General features: G+C 42.5%; 1 protein-coding gene across 2 annotated transcripts in view; it reads right to left on the bottom strand.

Annotated features, from left to right (window-relative positions):
• The window catches only part of LOC134336878 (E3 ubiquitin-protein ligase rififylin-like), a 53,144-nt gene that overhangs the window by 29,442 nt on the left and 8,121 nt on the right, over positions 1-15,581 (bottom strand). Inside the window, exon 2 of one of the 2 annotated variants that reach the window (XM_063031479.1) lies at positions 5,025-5,066. The exons of the other annotated variant lie outside the window; for it this stretch is intronic. The gene's annotated coding sequence lies outside the window, so the exon portion shown is untranslated. The remainder of the gene's footprint in view (positions 1-5,024; positions 5,067-15,581) is intronic. 2 annotated transcript variants of the gene reach the window in all.

The raw sequence follows: 15,581 nt of genomic DNA, 5'->3' as shown, positions 1-15,581 counted from the left end.
TTGAACTGTTCCTACAACCAATGATCACACTTTAAGGACTCCATCTCATTATTTCATGTTCATTATCTCAAAAGCATGGATTGGGACAGGTTGTTCTCTGGCAAAGATGTGATCGGTAGGTGGGAAGCCTTCAAAGGGGAAATTTTGAGAGTGCAGAGTTTGTATGTTCCTGTCAGGATTAAAGGCAAATTGAATAGGAATAAGGAACCTTGGTTCTCAAGGGATATTGCAACTCTGATAAAGAAGAAGAGGGAGTTGTATGAAATGTATAGGAAACAGGGGGTAAATCAGGTGCTTGAGGAGTATAAGAAGTGCAAGAAAATACTTAAGAAAGAAATCAGAAGGGCTAAAAGACATGAGGTTGCCTTGGCAGTCAAAGTGAAGGATAATTCAAAGCTTTTACAAGTATATTAAGAGCAAAAGGATTGTAAGGGATAAAATTGGTCCTCTTGAAGATCAGAGTGGTCGGCTTTGTGCGGAACCAAAGGAAATGGGGGAGATCTTAAATAGGTTTTTTGCATCTGTATTTACTAAGGAAGCTGGCATGAAATCTATGGAATTGAGGGAATCACGTAGTGAGACCATGGAAACTGTACGGATTGAAAAGGAGGAGGTGCTTGCTGTCTTGAGGAAAATTAAAGTGGATAAATCCCCGGGACCTGACAGAGTGTTCCCTCGGACCTTGAAGGAGACTAGTGTTGAAATTGCGGGGGCCCTGGCAGAAATATTTAAAATGTCGCTGTCTACGGGTGAAGTGCCGGAGGATTGGAGAGTGACTCATGTTGTTCCGTTGTTTAAAAAAGGATCGAAAAGTAATCCGGGAAATTATAGGCCAGTGAGTTTAACGTCAGTAGTAGGTAAGTTATTGGAGGGAGTACTAAGAGACAGAATCTACAAGCATTTGGATAGACAGTGGCTTATTAGGGAGAGTCAACATGGCTTTGTGCGTGGTAGGTCATGTTTGATCAATCTGTTGGAGTTTTTCGAGGAGGTTACCAGGAAAGTAGATGAAGGGAAGGCAGTGGATATTGTCTACATGGACTTCAGTAAGGCCTTTGACAAGGTCCCGCATGGGAGGTTAGTTAGGAAAATTCAGTCGCTAGGTATACATGGAGAGGTGGTAAATTGGATTAGACATTGGCTCGATGGAAGAAGCCAGAGAGTGGTGGTAGAGAATTGCTTCTCTGACTGGAGGCCTGTGACTAGTGGTGTGCCACAGGGATCAGTGCTGGGTCCATTGTTATTTGTCATCTATATCAATGATCTGGATGATAACGTGGTAAATTGGATCAGCAAGTTTGCTGATGATACAAAGATTGGAGGTGTAGTAGACAGTGAGGAAGGCTTTCAGAGCCTGCAGAGGGACTTGGACCAGCTGGAAAAATGGGCTGAAAAATGGCAGATGGAGTTTAATACTGATAAGTGTGAGGTATTGCACGTTGGAAGGACAAACCAACGTAGAACATACAGGGTTAATGGTAAGGCACTGAGGAGTACAGTGGAACAGAGGGATCTGGGAATACAGATACAAAATTCCCTAAAAGTGTCGTCACAGGTAGATAGGGTCGTAAAGAGAGCTTTTGGTACATTGGCCTTTATTAATCGAAGTATTGAGTATAAGAGCTGGAATGTTATGATGAGGTTGTATAAGGCATTGGTGAGGCCGAATCTGGAGTATTGTGTTCAGTTTTGGTCACCAAATTACAGGAAGGACATAAATAAGGTTGAAAGAGTGCAGAGAAGGTTTACAAGGATGTTGCCGGGACTTGAGAAACTCAGTTACAGAGAAAGGTTGAATAGGTTAGGACTTTATTCCCTGGAGCGTAGAAGAATGAGGGGAGATTTGATAGAGGTATATAAAATTATGACGGGTATAGATAGAGTGAATGCAAGCAGGCTTTTTCCACTGAGGCAAGGGGAGAAAAAAACCAGAGGACATAGGTTAAGGGTGAGGGGGGAAAAGTTTAAAGGGAACATTGGGGGGGGGGGGCTTCTTCACACAGAGAGTGGTGGGAGTATGGAATGAGCTGCCAGATGAGGTGGTAAATGTGGGTTCTTTTGTAACATTTAAGAATAAATTGGACAGATACATGGATGGGAGGTGTATGGAGGGATATGGTCCGTGTGCAGGTCAGTGGGACTAGGCAGAAAATGGTTTGGCACAGCCAAGAAGGGCCAAAAGGCCTGTTTCTGTGCTGTAGTTTCTATGGTTTCTATGTTCTTATTATGTACTAGAGTGGCACAGTTTGCTGTCTTCTGCACTCTGGTTGATCTTTCAGTGATCCTGTTTAGTTACTATTCTAAAGATTGCTGAGTATGCCACAAGAAAATGAATCCCAGTGTTGTATGTGGTGACATACTGTATATGTACTTCGATAATAAAATTTACTGTGAACTTGGTCACCATATACAACTCAGAGATTCGTTTTCTTTTAGGCAAACTCAATAAATCTAATAATCAGAATAGAATCAATGAAAGATTGTACCAACAGGGCAGACATCCAGAGTGCAAAAGACAGCAAACTGTCTTTTATAATAAGAAATAAATGAGGAATAAATATTGATAGCATGAGATGAGGAGTACTTGAAAGTGAGTGCATAGATTGTGGGAACAATACATGAGGAGGCAAGTGAAGTCGAGTAAAGTTGTTCCCTTTGGTTCAGGAGCCTAATGGTTGAGAGGTAATAACTGTTCCTGAACCTGATGATGTGAGCCCTGAGACTGATGGTTCACCCAGAGCTCCTGGTTCAAGATCCAAAATTCATTTATTATCAAAGAATTATGCAACCTTAATATTTGTTTGCTCACAGGTAGCCAACAAAGCAAGAAACCGAAAAAAAACCAAATTAAATAAAAAAAAATAAAAAACACACAATGTGTGAGAGAAAGAAAAAATGAATACAAATCATGCAAACAATTAGTCATAGTCACACTTTATTAATCCTGGGGGAGATTGGTTTTCATTACAGTTGCTCCATAAATAATAAATAGTAATAGAACCATAAATAGTTAAATAGTAATATCTAAATTATGCCAGTAAATTATGAAATAAGTCCAGGACCAGCCTACTGGCTTAGGGTGTCTGACCCTCAAAGGGAGGAGTTGTAAAGTTTGATGGCCACAGGCAGGAATGACTTCCTATGACGCTCTGTGTTGCATCTCGGTGGAATGAGTCTCTGGCTGAATGTACTCCTGTGCCCACCCAGTACATTATGTAGTGGATGGGAGACATTGACCAAGATGGCATGCAACTTAGACAGCATCCTCTTTTCAGACACCACCGTCAGAGAGTCCAGTTCCATCCCCACAACATCACTGGCATCATCAATTGAAGCAAATAACAACAGCATATCAAACCAAAATTGAGTCCTCAGGTCCAAACCTCGTAGGCCCAAAGCCTCGCTTATCAGTTCATCATTACAGGCACGGAGAATAGTAGCTGGGGCAGTCTTCATAGCCTCAGTGCCATAGAGGGAGGAGTGACCATCGCAGAGAGTGAGTGAAATTGGAGTGAAGACTCTGAATGATTTTGTGTAGACACACTTATCTTCCACTGTTTTTAATCAAGTCCTTGACATAGTGGTAAATTCATTCAGATCTACAAATGATTCCTTGAACACGGGGCAGTCCACCAACCTGAAGCAATCCCATAGCTGCTCCTTGGCCTCCTGCTCTTTAGCCTGTGCCTGTATGCAGGTAGAAGGACAACCAAGTAATCAGTTTTCCAGAAATATGCTCTGGGCATGGAACAATAGGCATTCCTTCTTAGTATAGTTGTCTAGTGTGTTGGGACATCTGGTGCTACAGGGTAAATGTTGATGGTAATTGGGCAGGGATTTCTGAAAACAAGCTTGACTGACATCCACAACTATGATATAAAATGTGTTGGGAGTTGACTATTTCTTGTTTGCTGACGGTATCATTCAGTATCTCAAGTGCTTGATTATAGTTGGCCATTGGTGGTATGTAAACTGCAGTCAGGATCATGGAGGGGAACCCTCTTGGTAAATAGAACAGCCAGCATTTAATCATAAGGTGCTCAACATGGGGGGAGCATGAGTACGACAAAACTGCCACATTGGAGCACCATAGAGAGTTCACTATGAAACACACACCTCCACTTCCTGCCTTTTCTGAATCAGCAGTTTGATACATCCTACGTATCAAGAAGCCTGTGGGTCTGATTGCCGAATCTGGTGTACTCTCAGTAAGCAATGTCTCGGTGAAGCACAGAACACAACAATTCCTTATTCTTTGTGATACAGCATCCTTGCCTTCTCCAGTGACTGCAAATTTGTTAAGTTAATGGGTAGAGGGGGCCTATGCCTGTGCATTTCAGCCTGTCTTGGTGCCCTCTCCACCATCCGGCCTTGCTTCTGGCCAAGGTGATGAATCTTTGTCCGCTTAAAGTTTCTGCTGTCCTTCAGAAGATTGTGAAATTTGTAGTTCATCGTTTGCTGCTTAAAGGGAAATTTCATGCTGCAGATTGAAGTCAGAATAATTCAAAAGTATATTTTGAAGTTTTGTACATAGCCTACAGAACATTGCCATGGTTTGCCAGTGCCATCTTGTATTTAGCTTGTTCTCCTTCCCCTCCTCCCACCTTCTTATTCTGGCATCTGCCCTCTTCTTTTTAAGTCTTGATAAATGGTCTAGGCCTAAAATGTCAATTACTTATTCATTTTCTTAGATGCTGCCTGACCTGAGTTCCTCCAACATTTTGTGTGTGTTGCTTTTCGACTTCCAGCATCTGCAGGATCTTGTGTATTCATTTAACCACCATAAAAAGAAACCCTAAACTTCACGATTGCCCTCAGTTACTTAGCTATATATTAGCTGCCTTCATAAGACACAAGTTCTCTGGAATTCAAGAGATATTAGTCTGACAGCCTGGTCTACAGAACACAAGATGTACACAGAATTATCTGCTTAACGACACCGAATGAAGGCTGCAGTTGTCACATTTACCCAATTCAACAACATTAAATTTTTGCGAGGCTCGGAGTGAACAGCATGTACTGACCTGAATTGGCAGCAGTCTTCACCTCACCTTTGGGATAGTGATCTGTAATTATACACCACAATAATACTACTTAATGGAATAATAGTATTACCACCTATTTCAACTTATCTAGATAATGGCATTCTTACAACTCAGCCTTTTCCAATGAACACAGATGGAATCTAAAGTTAATGAAGGTATATTTGCAAATGAATCAATAAAGTTTTGTTTTTAAATCTACACAGCACTGCCACCTGAAAAAAATGTTTAGACCAAGGATACTTATCAGTCAGCACTCAGTCAACTCTTTATTGAGATGCCTATAATATGGATTTGAACTGCAATAATAACAAAGCTCTTGGAGGACTGTGGAACTTCAAAATGAAGAACCCAAAGACTGGAGAAGTCTCAGAGCACAGGGAAAACATATTATGTATTTATGCTCTGAAAAAGGATTCAGGACAGGGATTGAAGAGGTAGTTCCAATACATTAGAAAGGAAAATATTTAATAGTGTTAGGGGTTGCTGAAATCTAGGAACATGTGTAACAGTTGATGGAGAGTAGGGACTAATAAAAGAAAACTTTCAAATAGTCACTGATCCTTTCCAAGCTATCATCCTCTGACTACATTTAATGCTTCCATCCTCTGCTCCAATCAGACTACAGCCTTTTGTTTATAGCGTAAAATCTAAAGACTCATTTTAGAACATGGAACATAGAATAGTACAGCACAGTACAGGCCCTTCAGCCCACAATGTTCTACTTAGTCTTAAGATAGACAAACTATCAACAGTTGGTCATGTAATTTTCAAAACTGGCTCACCTGGTGCAAAATTAATTAACTGATCCACGCAAGTTAATATTCAAATGACAAAATATTTAAATATGTACTGTTCAAAAATTACCATATTGAACAATAAAACTAAAACAAAATTCACAGTTATTTTTCTTTAATATAATCGCCAGAAGGCATATATGGGTATTTAATAATTTGGGCAAACTGCAATAGAAATGTTGCTCAAGACTGATAATATTGACAATTTCAATGTTAAGGAAATTCTTTAAAAAAACCTAAGACTGACAACTTACATGTTATTGAAAAGGCACTGGCTAAAAATGAAGACCACAGGGTGCAAGGAGAAAAGAGTTTAATATCAAACAAAGATGACCAAGGTCTTCACTGAACTGGAGAGACAGAGGCTTTGTATTAGGAATTGAAAAAAACAAAGGGCCAACACAGGGAACTGTAAAACATGGACTCAGTATGGGACACCTGTGGGCAAAGACACAGCTACTAAGAACGAGAGGTGGAAGTGCATTAACAGTCAGAGGAGCAGGAGATTTGAGGTGTAGTTTCAGCTGGAGGTCAGAGACTTCCACATGTAATACGAAATTTTCAACAAATAGCAAGACTTGACAAAGAAACATATTTATTGTAACTGAATTAGTCCTCCCATATTATACAGACATTTACTACGAAAATACACCATTATAAAGTCATTCAACAAATTGTTTTTAAATTCACATGGGCTGCAATAGCATCTTGTTGGTTAAAAGTGAACTCATTTCAGAGATGGGGAAACAATTGGGAGCACACATCGTCTCCGAGGGGAACTTCTACCCTTCCTATTTTGCCCACAAGACTCCTTCCACCAATATTCTATCCTCTGGTTTCCTGAATACAGGTGTCCCCTGCTTTTCGAACGTTCGCTTTACGAAACCTCACTGTTACGAAAGACCTACATTAGTACCCTGTTTTTGCTAACAGAAGGTGTTTTCACTGTTACAAAAAAAATCAGCGCGCGATGAAAGGCAGCGCACGCCCCGAGCAGCCGCTCTCCCCCGGATTCGGAACGGCATTGCTTAAACACATGCTTGTGAGCAGCCGTTTGCAAGATGAGTTCTAAGGTGTCGGAAAAGCCTGAAAGAGCTCGTAAGGGTGTTATACTTAGCGTAAAACTAGATATAATTAAGTGTTTTGATCGTGGTGAACGAAGTAAGGACAACATGAGTTTGGCTTGTGGAAGCTGATGAAGATGATTTTGAAGAGGTTTTGGCATCCCATGACCAAGAACTGATAGATGAAGAGTTGATGCAATTGGAAGAGGAAAGGATAACAATCGAAACCGAATGCAGTAGCAAAATGAACGTGAAGCAACTGCGTGAGATTTTCGCTGCAATGATAAAGTACGACTTTAATTTTGAAAGGGTACATCAGTTTAGGGGATATTTGCAGGATGGTTTGAATTCTTGCAAAGAACTGTATGATAGAAAAACGCGCGAGGCTCAGCAGTCAAGCAAGCCTTCCACATCAGCCACAGCAGACGTCGAACTTCGACCTTCGATATCGAGGCGGGCAGTCATAGGAGAAGGTGAGCCGGCTGCTCTAATGGAAACAGACGACGATGAGATGACACCCCAGTGTCCCACCACCCCAACCCCCGGGCCACAGACAGATACCGATTCGCAGAGAATGCAGTGGTAGCCAGGAGGCACCCAGCACATCTTAAAGAAAAAAGCTGAAATAAACATGCTAATTAATTAGATGCTGCCCGACACATAAATGTCGGCCCAGATCAGTGCCGATTGCATCGTCTCTCATCTGGGCCGACATTTATGTGTCGGGCAGCACCTAATTAATTAGCATATTTATTTCGGCTTTCTTCTTAAAGATGTGCTGTGTACCTTCCGGCTACTGCTGGACCCCTGCGTGCTTTGCGGCAATGTATCGGTCGGCAGCCTGGAGGGTGGGGGCCACTGCACCACCCAACCTGCGACGACTCAGTCTAACACACCATCATCAGTGTACTCTGCGCTGTCTTCCCAATTCCAGTAAGTGATACCACACTGTACATACATTATTTCTACTTTATGTCAGCTGTGTATTTTTACATGTTATTTGGTATGATATGGCAGCTTCATAGCTTAAAGGTTACTGGAGAGAGTGTTTTTGCCAACAGCGCTTGCGTGAGATTTACGCTACAGAGAACAGTGCTGGCAATGATTGTGGAAAAGTATTTCTACTTTATATAGGCTGTGTATTTATCAAATCATTCCTGCTTTTACTATATGTTACTGTTATTTTAGATTTTATGTGTTATTTGGTATGATTTTGCAGGTTATTTTTGGGTCTGCAAACGCTCACAAAATTTTCCCATATAAATAAATGGTAATTGCTTCTTCGCTTTACGACATTTCAGCTTACGAACCGTTTCATAGGAATGCTCTACCTTCGGATGGTGGGGGAAACTTGTATTTTTATCTTTGCTTGTACTTATTACTTTACATGTAAACTTTTGTAGATGACATGTCATCTAAAACTTTGACAAACCCCTCTATAGATGCAGAATGAAGGGTATCCTGACTCATATTACAGCCTTTTATGGAAACACCAATGTCCAAAACTGGAAAAGCCAACAAAAAGTGGTGGATACAGCCCAATCCATCACAGGAAACACCCTCCCCACCAGTAAGGACATTGGCAAGAAGCACCACCACAAGAAAGCAGCATCCATCATCAAGGACCTCCACTATCCACACCATGCTCTTGGTTTCACTGCTGCCATCAGGAAGGAAGTATAGAAGCCTCATGTCCCATACCACCAGCTTTAGGGACACCTATTATTCTTCAACCATCAGGCTGCTGAACATAGAAACATACAAACATAAAAAACCTACAGCACAATACAGGCCCTTCGGCCCACAAAGCTGTGCTGAACAGGTCAAGACCTTAGAAATTATCTAGGGTTACCCATAGCCCTCTATTTTACTGATTTCCATGTACCTGTCCAGGAGTCTCTTAAAAGACCCTATTGTATCCACCTCCACCACTATCACCAGCAGCCTATTCCACACACTCACCACTCTCTGTGGAAAAAACTTACCCCTGATATCTCCTCTGTACCTACTTCCAAGCACCTTAAAACTGTGCACTTTCATACCAGCCATTCCAGCCTTGGGGAAAAGCCTCTGACTATCCACATGATCAATGACTCTCATCATCTTATACACCTCTATCAGTTCACCTCTCATCCTCTGTCGCTCCAAGGAAAAAAGGCAAAGTTCACTCAACCTATTCTCATAAGGCATGCTCCCCAATTCAGGCAACATCCCTGTAAATCTCCTCTGCACCCTTTCTATGGTTTCCACATCCTTCCTATAGTGAGGCAACCAGAATTGAGCACAGTACTCCAAGTGGGGTCTGACCAGGGTCTGATATAGCTGCAACATCACCTCTCGTCTCCTAAACTCAATCCCACAATTGATGAATTGATGTATGCTTTCTTAACCACAGAGTCAACCTGCGCAACAGCTTTGAGTGTCCTATGGGCTCAAACCCCAAGATCCCTCTGATCCTCCACACTGTCAAGAGTCTTACCATTAATACTATATTCTGCCATCAAATTTGACCTACGAAAATGAACAACCTCACACTTTTTTGGGTTGTACTCCATCTGCCACTTCTCAGCCCAGTTTTGCATCCTATCGATGTACCGCTGTAACCTCTGACAGCCCTCCACACTATCCACGACACCCCCAACCTTTGTGTCATCAGCAAATTTACTAACCCATCCCTCCACTTCCTCATCCAGGTCATTTATAAAAATCACAAAGAGTAGGGGTCCCAGAACAGATCCCTGAGGCACACCACTGGTGACCAACCTGCATGCAGAATATGACCTGTCTGCAACCACACTTTACCTTCTGTGAGCAAGCCAGTTCTGGATCCACAAAGCAATGTTCCCTTGGATCCCATGCCTCCTTACTTTCTCAATAAGCCTTGCATGGGGTACCTTGTCAAATGCCTTGCTGAAATCCATATACACTACATCTACTGTTCTACCTTCATCAATGTGTTTAGTCACATCCTCAAAAAATTCAATCAGGCACATAAGGCATGATCTGCCTTTCACAAAGCCATGCTGACTATTCCTAATCATATTATGCCTCTCCAAATGTTCATACATCCTGCCTCTCAGGATCTTCTCCATCAATTTACCAACCACTAAAGTAAGACTCACTGGTCTATAATTTCCTGGGCCATCTTTACTCCCTTTCTTAAATAAAGAAACAACATCAGCAACCCCCCCCCCCCAATCCTCCAGAACTTCTCTCATCCATTGATGATGCAAAGATCATTGCCAGAGGCTCAGCAATCTCCTCCCTCGCCTCCCACTGTAAGTCATCCCTACAATCGCCAAGATCCTTTTCCGCAGTGAATACTGAGGCAAAGTACTCATTAAGTTCCTCTGCTATCTCCTCCCCTCCGGTTCCATACACACTTTTCCACTGTCACACTTGATTGGAAGTACCTCTTCACATACTTGTAGAATGCCTTGGGGTTTTCCTTAATCCTGTCTGCCAAGGCCTTCTCAAGGCCCCTTCTAGCTCTCCAAAATTTCTTACTTAAGCTCTGTCCTGCTAGCCTTATAATCTTCTAGATCTCTATCATTACCTAGTTTTTTGAACCTTTTGTAAGCTCTTTTTTTCTTCTTGACTAGACTCACAACAGCCTTTATACACCACGGTTCCTGTACCCTACCATCCTTTCTCTGTCTCATTGGAACGTACCTATGCAGAACTCCACGCAAATACCCCCTGAACATTTGCCACGTTTCTTCTGTACATTTCCCTGAGAACATCTGTTCCCAATTCATGCTTCCAAGTTCCTGCCTGATAGCCTCATATTTCTCCTTACTCCAATTAAATACTTTCCTAACTTGTCTGTTCCTATCCCTCTCCATTGCTATGGTAAAGGAGATAGAATTGTCATCACTAGGAGATAGAACTGTAATCACTATCTGCAAAATGCTCTCCCACTGAGAGATCTGACACCTGACCAGGTTCATTTCCCAATACCAGATCAAGTACAACCTCTCTTCTTGTAGGCTTATCTACATATTGTGTGAAGAAACCTTCTTGAACCCATATAACAAAATCCACCCCATCTAAACCCCTCACTCCAGGGACATGCCAATTGATATTTGGGAAATTAAAATCTCCCACCACGACAACCTTGTTATTATTACACCTTTCCAGAATCTGTCTCCCTATCTGCTCCTCGATGTCCCTATTACTAATGGGTGGTCTATAAAAAGCACCCATTAGGGTTGTTGACCCCTTCCTGTTCCTAACTTCCACTCAACAAAGACTCTGTAGACAATCCCTCCAGGTCTTCCTCCTTTTCTGCAGCCGTGACACTATCTCCCCACCTCTTTTGCTTCCCTCCCTGTCCTTTCTGAAACAACTAAAGCTTGGCACAGGAAGTAACCATTCCTGCCCCTGAGCCATCCAAGTCCCTGTAATGGCCACAACATCATAGCTCCAAGTACTGATCCACGCTCTAATACTCCTTTCGCATCTCAAATAGACACATCTCAAACCATCGATCCGCAGATAACTTCACTCCCCACAATACTGAACTGATCACTGAACGCAATCTATAGACTCAATTTCAATGATTCTACAACTCATGATCTCACTATTATTTAAAAAGCGTGGATTGGGACAGGTTGTTCTCTGGCAAAGATGTGATTGGTAGGTGGGAAGCCTTCAAAGGGGAAATCTTGAGAGTGCAGAGTTTGTATGTTCCTGTCAGGATTAAAGGCAAATTGAATAGGAATAAAGAACTTTGGTTCTCAAGGGATATTGCAACTCTGATAAAGAAGAAGAGGGAGTTGTATGAAATGTATAGGAAACAGGGGGGGGGGAACAGGGGGTAAATCAGGTGCTTGAGGAGTATAAGAAGTGCAAGAAAATACTTAAGAAAGAAATCAGGAGGGCTAAAAGACATGAGGTTGCCTTGGCAGTCAAAGTGAAGGATAATCCAAAGAGCTTTTACAAGTATATTAAGAGCAAAAGGATTGTAAGGGATAAAATTGGTCCTCTTGAAGATCAGAGTGGTCGGCTTTGTGCGGAACCAAAGGAAATGGGGGAGATCTTAAATAGGTTTTTTGCGTCTGTATTTACTAAGGAAGCAGGGTGTTCCCTCGGACCTTGAATCAGACTAGTGTTGAAATTGCGGGGGCCCTGGCAGAAATATTTAAAATGTCGCTGTCTACGGGTGAAGTGCCGGAGGATTGGAGAGTAGCTCATGTTGTTCCGTTGTTTAAAAAAGGATCGAAAAGTAATCCAGGAAATTATAGGCCGGTGAGTTTAACATCAGTAGTAGGTAAGTTATTGGAGGGAGTACTAAGAGACAGAATCTACAAGCATTTGGACAGACAGGGGCTTATTAGGGAGAGTCAACATGGCTTTGTGCGTGGTAGGTCATGTTTGACCAATCTGTTGGAGTTTTTCGAGGAGGTTACCAGTAAAGTGGATGAAGGGAAGGCAGTGGATATTGTCTACATGGACTTCAGTAAGGCCTTTGACAAGGTCCCGCATGGGAGGTTAGTTAGGAAAATTCAGTCGTTAGGTATACATGGAGAGGTGGTAAATTGGATTAGACATTGGCTCGATGGAAGAAGCCAGAGAGTGGTGGTAGAGAATTGCTTCTCTGACTGGAGGCCTGTGACTAGTGGTGTGCCACAGGGATCAGTGCTGGGTCCATTGTTATTTGTCATCTAGATCAATGATCTGGATGATAATGTGGTAAATTGGATCAGCAAGTTTGCTGATGATACAAAGATTGGAGGTGTAGTAGACAGTGAGGAAGGTTTTCAGAGCCTGCAGAGGGACTTTGACCAGATGGAAAAATGGGCTGAAAAATGGCAGATGGAGTTTAATACTGACAAGTGTGAGGTATTGCACGTTGGAAGGACAAACTAACGTAGAACATACAAGGTTAATGGTAAGGCACTGAGGAGTGCAGTGGAACAGAGGGATCTGGGAATACAGATACAAAATTCCCTAAAAGTGTCGTCACAGGTAGATAGGGTCGTAAAGAGAGCTTTTGGTACATTGGCCTTTATTAATCGAAGTATTGAGTATAAGAGCTGGAATGTTATGATGAGGTTGTATAAGGCATTGTTGAGGCCGAATCTGGAGTATTGTGTTCAGTTTTGGTCACCAAATTACAGGAAGGACATAAATAAGGTTGAAAGAGTGCAGAGAAGGTTTACAAGGATGTTGCCGGGACTTGAGAAACTCAGTTACAGAGAAAGGTTGAATAGGTTAGGACTTTATTCCCTGGAGCGTAGAAGAATGAGGGGAGATTTGATAGAGGTATATAAAATTATGATGGGTATAGATAGAGTGAATGCAAGCAGGCTTTTTCCACTGAGGCAAGGGGAAAAAAAAACCAGAGGACATGGGTTAAGGGTGAGGGGGGGGGGAAGTTTAAAGGGAACATTAGGGGGGGCTTCTTCACACAGAGGGTGGTGGGAGCATGGAATGAGCTGCCAGACGAGGTGGTAAATGCGGGTTCTTTTTTAACATTTAAGAATAAATTGGACAGATACATGGATGGGAGGTGTATGGAGGGATATGGTCCGTGTGCAGGTCAGTGGGACTCGGCAGAAAATGGTTTGGCACAGCCAAGAAGGGCCAAAAGGCCTGTTTCTGTGCTGTAGTTTCTATGGTTCTATTACAGTTGCACATTTTATCTCCTTTTGCACCTTGGCTACTTGTCAGTATTTGAGGGTATTTTTTTTCATAAATATATTGCATTTCTTTGTTCTATTGTGAATGCCTGCAAGAAAATTAATCTCAGGTGACATGTAGGTACTTCGATAATAAATTTACTTTGAACTTTTAAGCATGAATTGAATCACTGAGCACAGTAACTATCTAACTATCTCCGAGGTCATTTTGGAAGCAGTTTATATTCCACCTCAGGCCAATGTCAAGCAGGCTTTAGATGATCTGAGCAATGGGATTAACATGCACGAAACAACGCACTCTAACACCTTCACCATCGCTTTGGGATATTTTAACCAAGCCAGTCTGAAAAAAAAATCACTAAGCAACTATCATCAACAGATTACTTGCAATACCAGAGGAAACAACACCATTGCTACACCACCGTGCTATTCCACACCCTCACTTCAGGAAGTCTGATCACCTGGCTGTACTTCTACTCTGAGTATAGATAGAGACTGAAGACTGGAGCACCAGCAGTTAGGACCAAGATATGGATAAGGGAATCACAGGAGCGCCTACAGGACTGCTTTGAATCGGTGGACTGGACTGTACTCAGGGATTCATCTTTGAATCTGGATGAGTATACTGACTTCATTAAAACCTGTGTGGATGAGTTTGTGCCCACAAAGACTTGCTGTACATTCTCAAACCAAAAGTCGTGGATGAACCAGGAGGTATGTCACCTGCTGAAGGCTAGATCTGTGGCATTCAAGTCTGGTGACCCAGCACTATACCAGAAAACCAGGTATGATTTGCGGAGGGATATTTCAAGGATGAAGAGACAATTTCAAACGAGGTTGGAGGCAACATCGGATGCACGCAACTGTGGCAGGGTCTGCAAGACGTTACTTCCTACAAAGCAAAACCTAATAGCATGAATGGCAGTGATGCTTCACTACCAGATGAACTCAATGCCTTCTATGCATGCTTTGAAAGGGAGAACACAACTACAGCTGTGAAGATCCCTGCTGCATCTGATGACCCTGTGATCTGCGTCTCAGAGGCCGATGTCAGGCTGTCTTTAAAGAGAGTGAACCCTTGCAAGATGGAAGGTCCCAATGGAGTGCCTGGTAAGGCTCTGAAAACCTGTGCCAACCAACTTGCGGGAGTACTCAAGCACATTTTCAACCTCTCACTGCTACAGGTGGAAGTTCCCACTTGCTTCAAAAAGGCATAAATTATACCAGTGCCTAAGAAGAATAATGTGGGCTGCCTTAATAACTATCACCTGGTAGCACTCACATCGACAGTGATGAAATGCTTTGAGAGGCTGGTCATGATTAGACTGAACTCCTGCCTCAGCAAGGACCTGGACACATTGCAATTTGCCTATTGCCACAATAGGTCAATGGCAGACGCAATCTCAATGGCTCTCCACATGACTTTAGATCACCTGGGCAACACAAACACCTACGAAAGGATGCTGTTCATTGACTATGGCTCAGCATTTAATACCATCATTCCCACAATCCTGATTAAGAAGTTGCAGAACCTGGGCCTCCGTACCTCCCTCTGCAATTGGATCCTCGACTTCCTAACTGGAAGACCACAATCTGTGCAGATTGGTGATAACATATCCTCCTTGCTGATGATCAATACTGGCGCACCTCAGGGGTGTGTGCTTAGCCCACTGCCCTACTCTCTGTATACACATGACTGCGTGGCTAGGCATTGCTCAAGTACCTTCTACAAATTCGCTGACGGTACAACCATTGTTGGTAGAATCTCAGGTGGTGATGAGAGGGCATACAGGATTGAGATATGCCAACTAGTGGAGTGGTGCCGCAGCAACAACCTGGTACTCAACGTCAGTAAGACGAAAGAGCTGATTGTGGACTTCAGGAAGGGTAAGATGATGGAACACACACCAATCCTCAGATGAAGAGATTGAACAGTTTCAAGTTCCTGGGTGTCAAGATCTCTGAGGATCTAACCTGGTCCCAACATATCCATGTAGTTATAAAGAAGGCAAGACAGTGGCTATACTTTATTAG

Source organism: Mobula hypostoma, chromosome 23 (assembly GCF_963921235.1).
Source record: "Mobula hypostoma chromosome 23, sMobHyp1.1, whole genome shotgun sequence".
Taxonomy (NCBI): Eukaryota; Metazoa; Chordata; class Chondrichthyes; order Myliobatiformes; family Myliobatidae; genus Mobula; species Mobula hypostoma.
The sequence above is the reverse complement of the archived record's forward strand: the minus strand, read 5'-3'. Positions and strand labels throughout refer to the sequence as shown.